We start from the raw sequence: 19024 nt of genomic DNA, 5'->3' as shown, positions 1-19024 counted from the left end.
CAGCCCGACTCGGCACTGGTGCCACCTTTCATCTGAGAACCATCCTGCGCGGCGTGGATTTTAAGGAAGGAACCAGCCGGCCATTCGTGGCCACAGGACCCGGAAAAAAACCACGGCCTTTTTTCCTGGCAAACAAAACTCAGCGACCCCGCTTCTGGCTGACAGATTGCAGGAGCCACATGGCTCTATCACACCAGCCCAACTCAGCACTGGTGCCCCCTTGGGTCTGGGAACCATCCTGTGTATTGGGGATTTTCAGGAGCCAGCCGGCCATTCCCAGCCACAGGCCCCTGAAAACAAATCACGGCCCTTTTCCCTGGCAAACAAAACTCACCCACCCCGCTTATTGACGGCAGATTGCAGGAGCCACATGGCTCTATCAAACCAGCCCGATTTGACACTGGGGCCCCTTGGGTCTGGAAACCATCCTGCGTATCGTGGATTTTCAGGAGCCAGTAGGCCACTCCCAACCACAGGACCCCAAAAAAAAACTACGGCCCTTTTCCCTGGAAGGAAAACTGACCTGCCCATCTTCTGGCTGGCAGATTGCAGGAGCCACTTGGCTCTATCAAACCAGCCCGACTCGGCACTGGTGCCCCTTTGGTCTGGGAATCATCCTGCGTATCGTGGATTTTCAGGAGCCAGCAGGCCACTCCCAGCCAGAGGCCCCCAAACACAAACTGTGGGCCTTTTCCCTTCCAAACAAAACTCACCCACCCCGCTTCTGGCTGGCAGATTGCAGGAGCCACATGGCTCTATCAAACCAGCCCGACTCGGCACTGGTGCCACCTTTCATCTGGGAACCATCCTGCGTATCGTGGATTTTCAGGAGCCAGCCGGCCACTCCCAGCCACTGGCCCCCAAACACAAACTACGGCCCTTTTCCCTGGAAGTAAAACTGACCTGCCCATCTTCTGGCTGGCAGATAGCAGGAGCCACTTGCCTTTATCAAACCAGCCTGACTTGGCACTGGTACCCCTTTGGGTCTGGGGACCATGCTATGTATCGTGGATTTTCAGGAGCCAGCCGGACACTCCCAGCCACAGGACCCCAACAGAAACCACATCCCTTTTCCCTGGCAAACAAAACTGACCCGCCCCGCTTCTGGCTGGCAGATTGCAGGAGACACTTGGCTCTATCAAACCATCCCGACTCGGCACTGGTGCCCCTTTGGTCTGGGAATCATCCTGCGTATCGTGGATTTTCAGGAGCCACCCAGCCACTCCAAGCCACAGGCCCCCAAACAAAAACTGCAGCCCTTTTCCCTGGAAACAAAACTCACACACCCCGCTTCTGGCCGGCAGATTGCAGAAGCCACATGGCTCTATCAAACCAGCCCAACTCGGCACTGGTGCCACCTTGGGTCTGGGAACCATCATGCGCGGCGTGGATTTTAAGGAGCCAGCCGGCCATTCTCAGCCAAAGGCCCCCAAACAAAAACTACGGCCCTTTTCCCAGGAAGTAAAACAGACCTGCCCATCTTCTGGCTGTCAGATTGCAGGAGCCACTTGGCTCAATCAAACCAGCCCGACTCGGCAGTGGTGCCCCCTTTCATCTGGGAATCATCCTGCGTATCGTGGATTTTCAGGTGCCAGCCGGCCACTCCCAGCCACAGGCCCCCAAACACAAACTACGGCCCTTTTCCCTGGAAGTAAAACAGACCTGCCCATCTTCTGGCTGTCAGATTGCAGGAGCCACTTGGCTCTATCAAACCAGCCCGATTTGACACTGGGGCCCCTTGGGTCTGGAAACCATCCTGCGTATCGTGGATTTTCAGGAGCCAGTACGCCACTCCCAGCCACAGGACCCCGAACAAAAACTACGGCCCTTTTCCCTGGAAGGAAAACTGACCTGCCATCTTCTGGCTGGCAGATTGCAGGAGCCACTTGGCTCTATCAAACCAGCCCGACTCGGCACTGGTGCCCCTTTGGTCTGGGAATCATCCTGCGTATCGTGCATTTTCAGGAGCCAGCAGGCCACTCCCAGCCAGAGGCCCCCAAACACAAACTGTGGGCCTTTTCCCTGCCAAACAAAACTCACCCACCCCGCTTCTGGCTGGCAGATTGCAGGAGCCACATGGCTCTATCAAACCAGCCAGCTTGGCACTGGTGCCACCATTCATTAGGGAACCATCCTGCGTATCGTGGATTTTCAGGAGCCAGCCGGCCACTCCCAGCCACAGGCCCCCAAACAAAACTACGGCCCTTTTCCCTGGAAGTAAAACTGACCTGCCCATCTTCTGGCTGGCAGATAGCAGGAGCCACTTGCCTTTATCAAACCAGCCTGACTTGGCACTGGTACCCCTTTGGGTCTGGGGACCATCCTATGTATCGTGGATTTTCAGGAGCCAGCCGGCCACTCCCAGCCACAGGACCCCAACAGAAACCACATCCCTTTTCCCTGGCAAACAAAACTGACCCGCCCCGCTTCTGGCTGGCAGATTGCAGGAGACACTTGGCTCTATCAAACCATCCCGACTCGGCACTGGTGCCCCTTTGGTCTGGGAATCATCCTGCGTATCGTGGATTTTCAGGAGCCACCCAGCCACTCCAAGCCACAGGCCCCCAAACAAAAACTACAGCCCTTTTCCCTGGAAACAAAACTCACACACCCCGCTTCTGGCTGGCAGATTGCAGAAGCCACATGGCTCTATCAAACCAGCCCAACTCGGCACTGGTGCCACCTTGGGTCTGGGAACCATCATGCGCGGCGTGGATTTTAAGGAGCCAGCCGGCCATTCTCAGCCACAGGCCCCCAAACAAAAACTACGGCCCTTTTCCCAGGAAGTAAAACAGACCTGCCCATCTTCTGGCTGTCAGATTGCAGGAGCCACTTGGCTCAATCAAACCAGCCCGACTCGGCAGTGGTGCCCCCTTTCATCTGGGAATCATCCTGCGTATCGTGGATTTTCAGGTGCCAGCCGGCCACTCCCAGCCACAGGCCCCCAAACACAAACTACGGCCCTTTTCCCTGGAAGTAAAACAGACCTGCCCATCTTCTGGCTGTCAGATTGCAGGAGCCACTTGGCTCTATCAAACCAGCCCGATTTGACACTGGGGCCCCTTGGGTCTGGAAACCATCCTGCGTATCGTGGATTTTCAGGAGCCAGTACGCCACTCCCAGCCACAGGACCCCGAACAAAAACTACGGCCCTTTTCCCTGGAAGTAAAACTGACCTGCCATCTTCTGGCTGGCAGATTGCAGGAGCCACTTGGCTCTATCAAACCAGCCCGACTCGGCACTGGTGCCCCTTTGGTCTGGGAATCATCCTGCGTATCGTGCATTTTCAGGAGCCAGCAGGCCACTCCCAGCCAGAAGCCCCCAAACACAAACTGTGGGCCTTTTCCCTGCCAAACAAAACTCACCCACCCCGCTTCTGGCTGGCAGATTGCAGGAGCCACATGGCTCTATCAAACCAGCCAGCTTGGCACTGGTGCCACCATTCATTAGGGAACCATCCTGCGTATCGTGGATTTTCAGGAGCCAGCCGGCCACTCCCAGCCACAGGCCCCCAACAGAAACCACATCCCTTTTCCCTGGCAAACAAAACTGACCCGCCCAGCTCCTGGCTGGCAGATAGCAGGAGACACTTGGCTCTATCAAACCATCCGACTCGGCACTGGTGCCCCTTTGGTCTGGGAATCATCCTGCGTATCGTGGATTTTCAGGAGCCACCCAGCCACTCCAAGCCACAAGCCCCCAAACACAAACTAGGGCCCTTTTCCCTGGAAACAAAACTCACACACCCCGCTTCTGGCCGGCAGATTGCAGAAGCCACATGGCTCTATCAAACCAGCCCAACTCGGCACTGGTGCCACCTTGGGTCTGGGAACCATCATGCGCGGCGTGGATTTTAAGGAGCCAGCCGGCCATTCTCAGCCACAGGCACCCAAACACAAACTACGGCCCTTTTCCCTGGAAGTAAAACAGACATGCCCATCTTCTGGCTGGCAGATTGCAGGAGCCACGCGGTACTATCAAACCAGGCCGACTTGGCACTGGTGCCATTTTTTTCATTTGGGAACCATCCAGCGCAGCATGGATTTTCAGGAGCCAGCCGGCAACTCCCAGCCACAGGCCCCCAAACACAACCTACGGCCCTTTTCCCTGGAAGTAAAACTGACCTGCCCATCTTCTGGCTGGCAGATTGCAGGAGCCACTTGGCTCTATCAAACCAGCCCGACTCGGCACTGGTGCCACCTTGGGTCTGGGAACCATCCTGCGCGGCGTGGATTTCCAGGAGCCAGTCGGCCATTCCCAGCCACAGGCCCCTGAAAACAAATCACGGCCCTTTTCCCTGGCAAACAAAAATCACCCACCCCGCTTATTGATGGCAGATTGCAGGAGCCACTTGACTCTATCAAACCAGCCCGACTCAGCACTGGTGCCACCTTTCATCTGGGAACCATCCTGTGTATTGGGGATTTTCAGGAGCCAGCCGGCCATTCCCAGCCACAGGCCCCCAAACACAAACTACGGCCCTTTTCCCTGGAAGTAAAACTGACCTGCCCATCTTCTGGCTGGCAGATTGCAGGAGCCACATGGCTCTATCAAACCAGCCCAACTCGGACCTGGTGCCACCTTGGGTCTGGGAACCATCATGCCCGGCGTGGATTTTCAGGAGCCAGCCGGCCACTCCCAGCCACTGGCCCCCAACACAAACTACGGCCCTTTTCCCTGGAAGTAAAACAGACCCGCCCATCTTCTGGCTGTCAGATTGCAGGAGCCACTTGGCTCTATCAAACCAGCCCGATTTGACACTGGGGCCCCTTGGGTCTGGAAACCATCCTGCGTATCGTGGATTTTCAGGAGCCAGTAGGCCACTCCCAACCACAGGACCCCAAAAAAAAACTACGGCCCTTTTCCCTGGAAGGAAAACTGACCTGCCCATCTTCTGGCTGGCAGATTGCAGGAGCCACTTGGCTCTATCAAACCAGCCCGACTCGGCACTGGTGCCCCTTTGGTCTGGGAATCATCCTGCGTATCGTGGATTTTCAGGAGCCAGCAGGCCACTCCCAGCCAGAGGCCCCCAAACACAAACTGTGGGCCTTTTCCCTGCCAAACAAAACTCACCCACCCCGCTTCTGGCTGGCAGATTGCAGGAGCCACATGGCTCTATCAAACCAGCCTGACTCGGCACTGGTGCCACCTTTCATCTGGGAACCATCCTGCGTATCGTGGATTTTCAGGAGCCAGCCGGCCACTCCCAGCCACTGGCCCCCAAACACAAACTACGGCCCTTTTCCCTGGAAGTAAAACTGACCTGCCCATCTTCTGGCTGGCAGATAGCAGGAGCCACTTGCCTTTATCAAACCAGCCTGACTTGGCACTGGTACCCCTTTGGGTCTGGGGACCATCCTATGTATCGTGGATTTTCAGGAGCCAGCCGGACACTCCCAGCCACAGGACCCCAACAGAAACCACATCCCTTTTCCCTGGCAAACAAAACTGACCCGCCCCGCTTCTGGCTGGCAGATTGCAGGAGACACTTGGCTCTATCAAACCATCCCGACTCGGCACTGGTGCCCCTTTGGTCTGGGAATCATCCTGCGTATCGTGGATTTTCAGGAGCCACCCAGCCACTCCAAGCCACAGGCCCCCAAACAAAATCTACAGCCCTTTTCCCTGGAAACAAAACTCACACACCCCGCTTCTGGCCGGCAGATTGCAGAAGCCACATGGCTCTATCAAACCAGCCCAACTCGGCACTGGTGCCACCTTGGGTCTGGGAACCATCATGCGCGGCGTGGATTTTAAGGAGCCAGCCGGCCATTCTCAGCCACAGGCCCCCAAACAAAAACTACGGCCCTTTTCCCAGGAAGTAAAACAGACCTGCCCATCTTCTGGCTGTCAGATTGCAGGAGCCACTTGGCTCAATCAAACCAGCCCGACTCGGCAGTGGTGCCCCCTTTCATCTGGGAATCATCCTGCGTATCGTGGATTTTCAGGTGCCAGCCGGCCACTCCCAGCCACAGGCCCCCAAACACAAACTACGGCCCTTTTCCCTGGAAGTAAAACAGACCTGCCCATCTTCTGGCTGTCAGATTGCAGGAGCCACTTGGCTCTATCAAACCAGCCCGATTTGACACTGGGGCCCCAAGGGTCTGGAAACCATCCTGCGTATCGTGGATTTTCAGGAGCCAGTAGGCCACTCCCAGCCACAGGACCCCGAACAAAAACTACGGCCCTTTTCCCTGGAAGGAAAACTGACCTGCCATCTTCTGGCTGGCAGATTGCAGGAGCCACTTGGCTCTATCAAACCAGCCCGACTCGGCACTGGTGCCCCTTTGGTCTGGGAATCATCCTGCGTATCGTGCATTTTCAGGAGCCAGCAGGCCACTCCCAGCCAGAGGCCCCCAAACACAAACTGTGGGCCTTTTCCCTGCCAAACAAAACTCACCCACCCCGCTTCTGGCTGGCAGATTGCAGGAGCCACATGGCTCTATCAAACCAGCCAGCTTGGCACTGGTGCCACCATTCATTAGGGAACCATCCTGCGTATCGTGGATTTTCAGGAGCCAGCCGGCCACTCCCAGCCACAGGCCCCCAAACAAAACTACGGCCCTTTTCCCTGGAAGTAAAACTGACCTGCCCATCTTCTGGCTGGCAGATTACAGGAGTCACTTGCCTTTATCAAACCAGCCCGACTTGGCACTGGTACCCCTTTGGGTCTGGGAACCATCCTATGTATCGTGGATTTTCAGGAGCCAGCCGGCCACTCCCAGCCACAGGCCCCCAACAGAAACCACATCCCTTTTCCCTGGCAAACAAAACTCACCCACCCCGCTTATTGATGGCAGATTGCAGGAGCCACTTGACTCTATCAAACCAGCCCGACTCAGCACTGGTGCCACCTTTCATCTGGGAACCATCCTGTGTATTGGGGATTTTCAGGAGCCAGCCGGCCATTCACAGCCACAGGCCCCCAAACACAAACTACGGCCCTTTTCCCTGGAAGTAAAACTGACCTGCCCATCTTCTGGCTGGCAGATTGCAGGAGCCACATGGCTCTATCAAACCAGCCCAACTCGGACCTGGTGCCACCTTGGGTCTGGGAACCATCATGCGCGGCGTGGATTTTCAGGAGCCAGCCGGCCATTCCAAGCCACAGGCCCCCAACACAAACTACGGCCCTTTTCCCTGGAAGTAAAACAGACCCGCCCATCTTCTGGCTGTCAGATTGCAGGAGCCACTTGGCTCTATCAAACCAGCCCGACCCGACACTGGGGCCCCTTGGGTCTGGAAACCATCCTGCGTATCGTGGATTTTCAGGAGCCAGTAGGCCACTCCCAACCACAGGACCCCAAAAAAAAACTACGGCCCTTTTCCCTGGAAGGAAAACTGACCTGCCCATCTTCTGGCTGGCAGATTGCAGGAGCCACTTGGCTCTATCAAACCAGCCCGACTCGGCACTGGTGCCCCTTTGGTCTGGGAATCATCCTGCGTATCGTGGATTTTCAGGAGCCACCCAGCCACTCCAAGCCACAGGCACCCAAACACAAACTAGGGCCCTTTTCCCTGGAAACAAAACTCACACACCCCGCTTCTGGCCGGCAGATTGCAGAAGCCACATGGCTCTATCAAACCAGCCCAACTCGGCACTGGTGCCACCTTGGGTCTGGGAACCATCATGCGCGGCGTGGATTTTAAGGAGCCAGCCAGCCATTCTCAGCCACAGGCCCCCAAACACAAACTACGGCCCTTTTCCCTGGAAGTAAAACAGACATGCCCATCTTCTGGCTGGCAGATTGCAGGAGCCACGCGGTACTATCAAACCAGCCCGACTTGGCACTGGTGCCATTTTTTTCATTTGGGAACCATCCAGCGCGGCATGGATTTTCAGGAGCCAGCCGGCAACTCCCAGCCACAGGCCCCCAAACACAAAGTACGTCCCTTTTCCCTGGAAGTAAAACTGACCTGCCCATCTTCTGGCTGGCAGATTGCAGGAGCCACTTGGCTCTATCAAACCAGCCCGACTCGGCACTGGTGCCACCTTGGGTCTGGGAACCATCCTGCGCGGCGTGGATTTCCAGGAGCCAGTCGGCCATTCCCAGCCACAGGCCCCTGAAAACAAATCACGGCCCTTTTCCCTGGCAAACAAAAATCACCCACCCCGCTTATTGATGGCAGATTGCAGGAGCCACTTGACTCTATCAAACCAGCCCGACTCAGCACTGGTGCCACCTTTCATCTGGGAACCATCCTGTGTATTGGGGATTTTCAGGAGCCAGCCGGCCATTCCCAGCCACAGGCCCCCAAACACAAACTACGGCCCTTTTCCCTGGAAGTAAAACTGACCTGCCCATCTTCTGGCTGGCAGATTGCAGGAGCCACATGGCTCTATCAAACCAGCCCAACTCGGACCTGGTGCCACCTTGGGTCTGGGAACCATCATGCGCGGCGTGGATTTTCAGGAGCCAGCCGGCCATTCCAAGCCACAGGCCCCCAACACAAACTACGGCCCTTTTCCCTGGAAGTAAAACAGACCCGCCCATCTTCTGGCTGTCAGATTGCAGGAGCCACTTGGCTCTATCAAACCAGCCCGATTTGACACTGGGGCCCCTTGGGTCTGGAAACCATCCTGCGTATCGTGGATTTTCAGGAGCCAGTAGGCCACTCCCAACCACAGGACCCCAAAAAAAAACTACGGCCCTTTTCCCTGGAAGGAAAACTGACCTGCCCATCTTCTGGCTGGCAGATTGCAGGAGCCACTTGGCTCTATCAAACCAGCCCGACTCGGCACTGGTGCCCCTTTGGTCTGGGAATCATCCTGCGTATCGTGGATTTTCAGGAGCCAGCAGGCCACTCCCAGCCAGAGGCCCCCAAACACAAACTGTGGGCCTTTTCCCTGCCAAACAAAACTCACCCACCCCGCTTCTGGCCGGCAGATTGCAGAAGCCACATGGCTCTATCAAACCAGCCCAACTCGGCACTGGTGCCACCTTGGGTCTGGGAACCATCATGCGCGGCGTGGATTTTAAGGAGCCAGCCGGCCATTCTCAGCCACAGGCCCCCAAACAAAAACTACGGCCCTTTTCCCAGGAAGTAAAACAGACCTGCCCATCTTCTGGCTGTCAGATTGCAGGAGCCACTTGGCTCAATCAAACCAGCCCGACTCGGCAGTGGTGCCCCCTTTCATCTGGGAATCATCCTGCGTATCGTGGATTTTCAGGTGCCAGCCGGCCACTCCCAGCCACAGGCCCCCAAACACAAACTACGGCCCTTTTCCCTGGAAGGAAAACTGACCTGCCCATCTTCTGGCTGGCAGATTGCAGGAGCCACTTGGCTCTATCAAACCAGCCCGATTTGACACTGGGGCCCCTTGGGTCTGGAAACCATCCTGCGTATCGTGGATTTTCAGGAGCCAGTAGGCCACTCCCAGCCACAGGACCCCGAACAAAAACTACGGCCCTTTTCCCTGGAAGGAAAACTGACCTGCCATCTTCTGGCTGGCAGATTGCAGGAGCCACTTGGCTCTATCAAACCAGCCCGACTCGGCACTGGTGCCCCTTTGGTCTGGGAATCATCCTGCGTATCGTGGATTTTCAGGAGCCAGCCGGCCACTCCCAGCCACAGGCCCCCAACAGAAACCACATCCCTTTTCCCTGGCAAACAAAACTGACCCGCCCAGCTCCTGGCTGGCAGATAGCAGGAGACACTTGGCTCTATCAAACCATCCGACTCGGCACTGGTGCCCCTTTGGTCTGGGAATCATCCTGCGTATCGTGGATTTTCAGGAGCCACCCAGCCACTTCAAGCCACAGGCCCCCAAACAAAAACTAGGGCCCTTTTCCCTGGAAACAAAACTCACACACCCCGCTTCTGGCCGGCAGATTGCAGAAGCCACATGGCTCTATCAAACCAGCCCAACTCGGCACTGGTGCCACCTTGGGTCTGGGAACCATCATGCGCGGCGTGGATTTTAAGGAGCCAGCCAGCCATTCTCAGCCACAGGCCCCCAAACACAAACTACGGCCCTTTTCCCTGGAAGTAAAACAGACATGCCCATCTTCTGGCTGGCAGATTGCAGGAGCCACGCGGTACTATCAAACCAGCCCGACTTGGCACTGGTGCCACCATTCATTTGGGAACCATCCAGCGCGGCATGGATTTTCAGGAGCCAGCCGGCAACTCCCAGCCACAGGCCCCCAAACAAAACTACGGCCCTTTTCCCTGGAAGTAAAACTGACCTGCCCATCTTCTGGCTGGCAGATTACAGGAGTCACTTGCCTTTATCAAACCAGCCCGACTTGGCACTGGTACCCCTTTGGGTCTGGGAACCATCCTATGTATCGTGGATTTTCAGGAGCCAGCCGGCCACTCCCAGCCACAGGCCCCCAACAGAAACCACATCCCTTTTCCCTGGCAAACAAAACTCACCCACCCCGCTTATTGATGGCAGATTGCAGGAGCCACTTGACTCTATCAAACCAGCCCGACTCAGCACTGGTGCCACCTTTCATCTGGGAACCATCCTGTGTATTGGGGATTTTCAGGAGCCAGCCGGCCATTCCCAGCCACAGGCCCCCAAACACAAACTACGGCCCTTTTCCCTGGAAGTAAAACTGACCTGCCCATCTTCTGGCTGGCAGATTGCAGGAGCCACATGGCTCTATCAAACCAGCCCAACTCGGACCTGGTGCCACCTTGGGTCTGGGAACCATCATGCGCGGCGTGGATTTTCAGGAGCCAGCCGGCCATTCCAAGCCACAGGCCCCCAACACAAACTACGGCCCTTTTCCCTGGAAGTAAAACAGACCCGCCCATCTTCTGGCTGTCAGATTGCAGGAGCCACTTGGCTCTATCAAACCAGCCCGATTTGACACTGGGGCCCCTTGGGTCTGGAAACCATCCTGCGTATCGTGGATTTTCAGGAGCCAGCCGGCCACTCCCAACCACAGGACCCCAAAAAAAAACTACGGCCCTTTTCCCTGGAAGGAAAACTGACCTGCCCATCTTCTGGCTGGCAGATTGCAGGAGCCACTTGGCTCTATCAAACCAGCCTGACTCGGCACTGGTGCCCCTTTGGTCTGGGAATCATCCTGCGTATCGTGGATTTTCAGGAGCCAGCAGGCCACTCCCAGCCAGAGGCCCCCAAACACAAACTGTGGGCCTTTTCCCTTCCAAACAAAACTCACCCACCCCGCTTCTGGCTGGCAGATTGCAGGAGCCACTTGGCTCTATCAAACCAGCCAGCTTGGCACTGGTGCCACCATTCATTAGGGAACCATCCTGCGTATCGTGGATTTTCGGGAGCCAGCCGGCCACTCCCAGCCACTGGCCCCCAAACACAAACTACGGCCCTTTTCCCTGGAAGTAAAACTGACCTGCCCATCTTCTGGCTGGCAGATTGCAGGAGCCACTTGCCTTTATCAAACCAGCCTGACTTGGCACTGGTACCCCTTTGGGTCTGGGGACCATCCTATGTATCGTGGATTTTCAGGAGCCAGCCGGCCACTCCCAGCCACAGGACCCCAACAGAAACCACATCCCTTTTCCCTGGCAAACAAAACTGACCCGCCCCGCTTCTGGCTGGCAGATTGCAGGAGACACTTGGCTCTATCAAACCATCCCGACTCGGCACTGGTGCCCCTTTGGTCTGGGAATCATCCTGCGTATCGTGGATTTTCAGGAGCCACCCAGCCACTCCAAGCCACAGGCCCCCAAACAAAAACTACAGCCCTTTTCCCTGGAAACAAAACTCACACACCCCGCTTCTGGCCGGCAGATTGCAGAAGCCACATGGCTCTATCAAACCAGCCCAACTCGGCACTGGTGCCACCTTGGGTCTGGGAACCATCCTGCGCGGCGTGGTTTTTTAGGAGCCAGCAGGCCATTCTCAGCCACAGGCCCCCAAACAAAAACTACGGCCCTTTTCCCAGGAAGTAAAACAGACCTGCCCATCTTCTGGCTGTCAGATTGCAGGAGCCACTTGGCTCTATCAAACCAGCCCGACTCGGCACTGGTGCCCCCTTTCATCTGGGAATCATCCTGCGTATCGTGGATTTTCAGGTGCCAGCCGGCCACTCCCAGCCACAGGCCCCCAAACACAAACTACGGCCCTTTTCCCTGGAAGTAAAACTGACCTGCCCATCTTCTGGCTGGCAGATTGCAGGAGCCACATGGCTCTGTCAAACCAGCCCGACTTGGCACTGGTGCCACCTTTCATCTGGGAACCATCCTGCGTATCGTGGATTTTCAGGAGCCAGCAGGCCATTCCCAGCCACAGGCCCCCAAAAAAAAGCTATGGTCCTTTTCCCTGGAAGTAAAACTGACCTGTCCATCTTCTGGCTGGCAGAATGCAGGACCCACTTGGCTCTATCAAACCAGCCCGATTTGGCACTGGTACCCCCTTGGGTCTGGGAACCACCCTGCGTATCGTGGATTTTCAGGAGCCAGCCGGCCACTCCCAGCCACAGGCCCCCAAACACAACCTACGGCCCTTTTCCCTGGAAGTAAAACTGACCTGCCCATCTTCTGGCTGGCAGATTACAGGAGCCACATGGCTCTATCACACCAGCCCGACTTGGCAGTGTTGCCAACTTGGGTCTGGCAATCATCCTGAGTATCGTGCATTTTCAGGAGCCAGCCGGCCACTCCCAGACTCAGGCCCCCAAACACAAACTACCGGCCCTCTTCCCCGGAAGTAAAACTGACCTGTCCATCTTCTGGCTGGCAGATTGCAGGAGCCTCTTAGCTCTATCAAACCAGCCCGACTCGGCACTGGTGCCACCTTTCATCTGCGAACCATCCTATGTGTCGTGGATTTTCAGGAGCCAGCCAGCCACTCTCAGCCACAGGGCCCCAAACACATACCACGGCCATTTTCCCTGGAAGAAAATCTTAGCGGCCCAACTTCTGGCTGGCAGATTGCAGGAGCCACTCGGTACTATCAAACCAGCCCGACTTGGCACTGGTGCCACCTTTCATCTGGGAACCATCCTGTGTATCGTGGATTTTCAGGAGCCAGCCGGCCACTCCCAGCCACAGGTCCCCAAAAACAAACTACGGCCCTTTTCCCTGGAAGTAATATAGACCTGCCCATCATCTGGCTGGCAGATTGCAGGAGCCACTTGGCTCTATCAAAACAGCCTGACTCGGCACTGGTGCCACCTTGGGTCTGGGAACCATCCTGCGCGGCGTGGATTTTAAGGAAGGAACCAGCCGGCCATTCAAGGCCACAGGACCCGGAAAAAAAACCACGGCCTTTTTCCCTGGCAAACAAAACTCAGTGACCCCGCTTCTGGCTGACAGATTGCAGGAGCCACATGGCTCTATCACACCAGCCCAACTCGGCACTGGTGCCCCCTAGGGTCTGGGAACCATCATGCGCGGCGTGGATTTTCAGGAGCCAGCCGGCCATTCCCAGCCACAGGGCCCCAAACACAAACTGCGGCCCTTTTCCCTGGAAGTAAAACAGACATGCCCATCTTCTGGCTGGCAGATTGCAGGAGCCACGCGGTACTATCAAACCAGCCCGACTTGGCACTGGTGCCATTTTTTTCATTTGGGAACCATCCAGCGCGGCATGGATTTTCAGGAGCCAGCCGGCCACTCCCAGCCACAGGCCCCCAAACACAAACTACGGCCCTTTTCCCTGGAAGTAAAACTGACCTGCCCATCTTCTGGCTGGCAGATTGCAGGAGCCACTTGGCTCTATCAAACCAGCCCAACTCGGACCTGGTGCCACCTTGGGTCTGGGAACCATTATGCGCGGCGTGGATTTTAAGGAGGCAGCCGGCCATTCCCAACCACAGGCACCCAACACAAACTACGGCACTTTTCCCTGGAAGTAAAACAGACCTGCCCATCTTCTGGCTGTCAGATTGCAGGAGCTACTTGGTACTATCAAACCAGCCCGACTTGGCACTGGTGCCGTTTTTCATTTGGGAACCATCCTCCGTATCGTGGATTTTCAGGAGCCAGCCGGCCACTCCCAGCCACAGGCCCCCAAACATAACCTAAGGCCCTTTTCCCTGGAAGTAAAACTGACCTGCCCATCTTCTGGCTGGCAGATTGCAGGAGCCACTTGGCTCTATCAAACCAGCCCGACTCGGCACTGGTGCCCCCTTGGGTCTGGGAACCATCATGCGCGGCGTGGATTTTCAGGAGCCACCCGGCCACTCCCAGCCACAGGCCCTGAAAACAAACCACGGCCCTTTTCTCTGGTAAACAAAACTCACCCAGCCCGCTTCTGGCTGGCAGATTGCAGGAGCCACTTGGCTCTATCAAACCAGCCCGACTCGGCACCGGTGCCACCTTGGGTCTGGGAACCATCATGCGCGGCGTGGATTTTCAGGAGCCAGCCGGCTATTCCCCGACACAGGCCCCCAAACACAAACTACGGCCCTTTTCCCTGGAAGCAAAACAGACCTGCCCATCTTCTGGCTGGCAGATTGCAGGAGCTACTTCTACTAACAAACCAGCCCGACTTGGCACTGGTGCCATTTTTCATTTGGGAACCATGCTGCGTATCGTGGATTTTCAGGAGCCAGCCGGCCACTCCCAGCCACAGGCCCCAAAACACAAACTACAGCCCTTTTCCCTGGAAGTAAAACTGACCTGCCCATCTTCTGGCTGGCAGATTGCAGGAGCCACTTGCCTCTATCAAACCAGCCCGACACGGCACTGGTGCCACCTTGGGTCTGGGTACAATCCTGCGCGGCGTGGATTTTCAGGAGCCAGCCGGCAACTCCCAGCGACAGGCCCTGAAAACAAACCACGGCCCTTTTCCCGGGCAAACAAAACTCACCCACCCCGCTTCTGGCTGGCAGATTGCAGGAGCCACTTGGCTCTATCAAACCAGCCCGATTTGACACTGGGGCCCCTTTGGTCTGGGAATCATCCTGCGTATCGTGGATTTTCAGGAGCCAGCAGGCCACTCCCAGCCACAGGACCCCAAACAAAATCGACGGCCCTTTTCCCTGGAAGGAAAACTGACCTGCCCATCTTCTGGCTGGCAGATTGCAGGAGCCACTTGGCTCTATCAAACCATCCCGACTCGGCACTGGTGCCCCTTTGGTCTGGGAATCATCCTGCGTATCGTGGATTTTCAGGAGCCAGCAGGCCACTCCCAGCCAGAGGCCCCCAAACACAAACTGTGGGCCTTTTCCCTGCCAAACAAAACTCACCCACCCCGCTTCTGGCTGGCAGATTGCAGGAGCCACATGGCTCTGTCAAACCAGCCCGACTTGGCACTGGTGCCACCTTTCATCTGGGAACCATCCTGCGTATCGTGGATTTTCAGGAGCCAGCAGGCCATTCCCAGCCACGGGCCCCCAAAAGAACTATGGTCCTTTTCCCTGGAAGTAAAACTGACCTGTCCATCTTCTGGCTGGCAGAATGCAGGAGACACTTGGCTCTATCAAACCAGCCCGATTTGGCACTGGTACCCCCTTGGGTCTGGGAACCACCCTGCGTATCGTGGATTTTCAGGAGCCAGCCGGCCACTCCCAGCCACAGGCCCCCAAACACAAACTACGGCCCTTTTCCCTGGAAGTAAAACTGACCTGCCCATCTTCTGGCTGGCAGATTGCAGGAGCCACATGGGTCTAGCAAACCAGCCCGACTTGGCAGTGGTGCCTACTTGGGTCTGGCAATCATCCTGAGCATCGTGCATTTGCAGAGGCCAGCCGGCCACTCCCAGCCACAGGCCCCCAAACACAAACTACCGGCCCTCTCCCCGGAAGTAATACTGGCCTGTCCATCTTCTGGCTGGCAGATTGCAGGAGCCACTTAGCTCTATCAAACCAGCCCGACTCGGCAGTGGTTCCACCTTTCATCTGGGAACCATCCTGCGTATCGTGGATTTTCAGGAGCCAGCCGGCCCTTCCCAGCCACAGGCCCCTGAAAAAAAATCACGGCCCTTTTCCCTGGCAAACAATACTCACTCACCCACTTATGGATGGCAGATTGCAGGAGCCACTTGGCTCTATCAAACCAGCCCGACTCAGCACTGGTGCCACCTTTCATCTGGGAACCATCCTGTGTATTGGGGATTTTCAGGAGGCAGCCGGCCACAGCCAGCCACAGGTCCCCAAAAACAAACTACGGCCCTTTTCCCTGGAAGTAAAACTGACCTGCCCATCTTCTGGCTGGCAGATTGCAGGAGCCACATGGCTCTATCAAACCAGCCCAACTCGGACCTGGTGCCACCTTGGGTCTGGGAACCATCATGCGCGGCGTGGATTTTAAGTAGCCAGCCGGCCACTCCCAGCCACAGGCCCTGAAAACAAACCACGGCCCTTTTCCCTGGCAAACAAAACTCACCCACCCCGCTTCTGGCTGGCAGATTGCAGGAGCCACTTGGCTCTATCAAACCAGCCCGACTCGGAACCGGTGCCACCTTGGGTCTGGGAACCATCATGCGCGGCGTGGATTTTCAGGAGCCAGCCGGCTATTCCCGACACAGGCCCCCAAACACAAACTACGGCCCTTTTCCATGGAAGTAAAACAGACCTGCCCATCTTCTGGCTGGCAGATTGCAGGAGCCACTTGGCTCTATCAAACCAACCCGATTTGGCACTGGGGCCCCTTAGGTCTGGAAACCATCCTGCGTATCGTGGATTTTCAGGAGCCAGCCGGCCACTCCCAGCCACAGGACCCCAAACAAAAACTACGGCCCTTTTCCCTGGAAGGAAAACTGACCTGCCCATCTTCTGGCTGGCAGATTGCAGGAGCCACTTGGCTCTATCAAACCAGCCCACCTCGGCACTGGTGCCCCTTTGTTCTGGCAATCATCCTGCGTATCGTGGATTTTCAGGAGCCAGCAGGCCACTCCCAGCCAGAGGCCCCCAAACACAAACTGTGGGCCTTTTCCCTGCCAAACAAAACTCACCCATCCCGCTTCTGGCTGGCAGATTGCAGGAGCCACATGGCTCTATCAAACCAGCCCGACTTGGCAGTGGTGCCAACTTGCGTCTGGCAATCATCCTGAGTATCGTGGATTTTCAGGAGCCATCCGGCCACTCCCAGCCACAGGACCCCAAACAAAAACTACGGCCCTTTTCCCTGGAAGGAAAACTGACCTGCCCATCTTCTGGCTGGCAGATTGCAGGAGCCACTTGGCTCTATCAAACCAGCCCACCTCGGCACTGGTGCCCCTTTGGTCTGGGAATCATCCTGCGTATCGTGGATTTTCAGGAGCCAGCAGGCCACTCCCAGCCAGAGGCCCCCAAACACAAACTGTGGGCCTTTTCCCTGCCAAACAAAACTCACCCATCCCGCTTCTGGCTGGCAGATTGCAGGAGCCACATGGCTCTATCAAACCAGCCCGACTTGGCAGTGGTGCCAACTTGCGTCTGGCAATCATCCTGAGTATCGTGCATTTTCAGGAGCCAGCCGGCCACTCCCAGACTCAGGCCCCCAAACACAAACTACCGGCCCTCTTCCCCGGAAATAAAACTGACCTGTCCATCTTCTGGCTGGCAGATTGGGGGAGCCACTTAACACTATCAAACCAGCCCGACTCGGCACTGGTGCCACCTTTCATCTGCGAACCATCCTGCGTGTCGTGGATTTTCAGGAGCCAGCCAGCCACTCTCAGCCACAGGGCCCCAAACACATACCACGGCCATTTTCCCTGGAAGAAAATCTTAGCGGCCCGCCTTCTGGCTGGCAGATTGCAGGATCCACTCGGTACTATCAAACCAGCCCGACTTGGCACTGGTGCCACCTTTCATCTGGGAACCATCCTGCGTATAGTGGATTTTCAGGAGCCAGCCGGCCACTCCCAGCCACAGGTCCCCAAAAACAAACTACGGCCCTTTTCCCTGGAAGTAAAATAGACCTGCCCATCATCTGGCTGGCAGATTGCAGGAGCCACTTGGCTCTATCAAAACAGCCTGACTCGGCACTGGTGCCACCTTTCATCTGGGATCCATCCCGCGCAGCGTGGATTTTAAGGAACCAGCCGGCCATTCAAGGCCACAGGCCCCTGAAAAAAAACCACGGCCTTTTTCCCTGGCAAACAAAACTCAGCGACCCCGCTTCTGGCTGACAGATTGCAGGAGTCACATGGCTCTATCACACCAGCCCAACTCGGCACTGGTGCCACCTTGGGTCTGGGAACCATCATGCGCGGCGTGGATTTTCAGGAGCCAGCCGGCCACTCCCAGCCACAGGCCCCCAAACAAAACTACGGCCCTTTTCCCTGGAAGTAAAACTGACCTGCCCATCTTCTGGCTGGCAGATTGCAGGAGCCACTTGCCTTTATCAAACCAGCCCGACTTGGCACTGGTACCCCCTTGGGTCTGGGAACCATCCTATGTATCGTGGATTTTCAGGAGCCAGCCGGCCACTCCCAGCCACAGGCCCCCAACAGAAACCACATCCCTTTTCCCTGGCAAACAAAACTGACCCGCCCAGCTCCTGGCTGGCAGATAGCAGGAGACACTTGGCTCTATCAAACCATCCCGACTCGGCACTGGTGCCCCCTTGGTCTGGGAATCATCCTGCGTATCGTGGATTGTCAGGAGCCACCCAGCCACTCCAAGCCACAGGCCCCCAAACAAAAACTAGGGCCCTTTTCCCTGGAAACAAAACTCACACACCCCGCTTCTGGCCGGCAGATTGCAGAAGCCACATGGCTCTATCAAACCAGCCCAACTCGGCACTGGTGCCACCTTGGGTCTGGGAACCATCATGCGCGGCGTGGATTTTAAGGAGCCAGCAGGCCATTCTCAGCCACAGGCCCCCAAATACAAACTACGGCCCTTTTCCCAGGAAGTAAAACAGACCTGCCCATCTTCTGGCTGGCAGATTGCAGGAGCCACTTGGCTCTATCAAACCAGCCCGACTCGGCAGTGGTGCCACCTTTCATCTGGGAACCATCCTGCGTATCGTGGATTTTCAGGAGCCAGCAGGCCATTCCCAGCCACAGGCCCCCAAAAAAAAGCTATGGTCCTTTTCCCTGGAAGTAAAACTGACCTGTCCATCTTCTGGCTGGCAGAATGCAGGACCCACTTGGCTCTATCAAACCAGCCCGATTTGGCACTGGTACCCCCTTGGGTCTGGGAACCACCCT

The sequence above is a fragment of the Zonotrichia albicollis genome, chromosome 18 (genome assembly GCF_047830755.1).
Source record: "Zonotrichia albicollis isolate bZonAlb1 chromosome 18, bZonAlb1.hap1, whole genome shotgun sequence".
Lineage (NCBI taxonomy): Eukaryota > Metazoa > Chordata > Aves > Passeriformes > Passerellidae > Zonotrichia > Zonotrichia albicollis.
Note: the sequence above shows the minus strand (reverse complement) of the source record.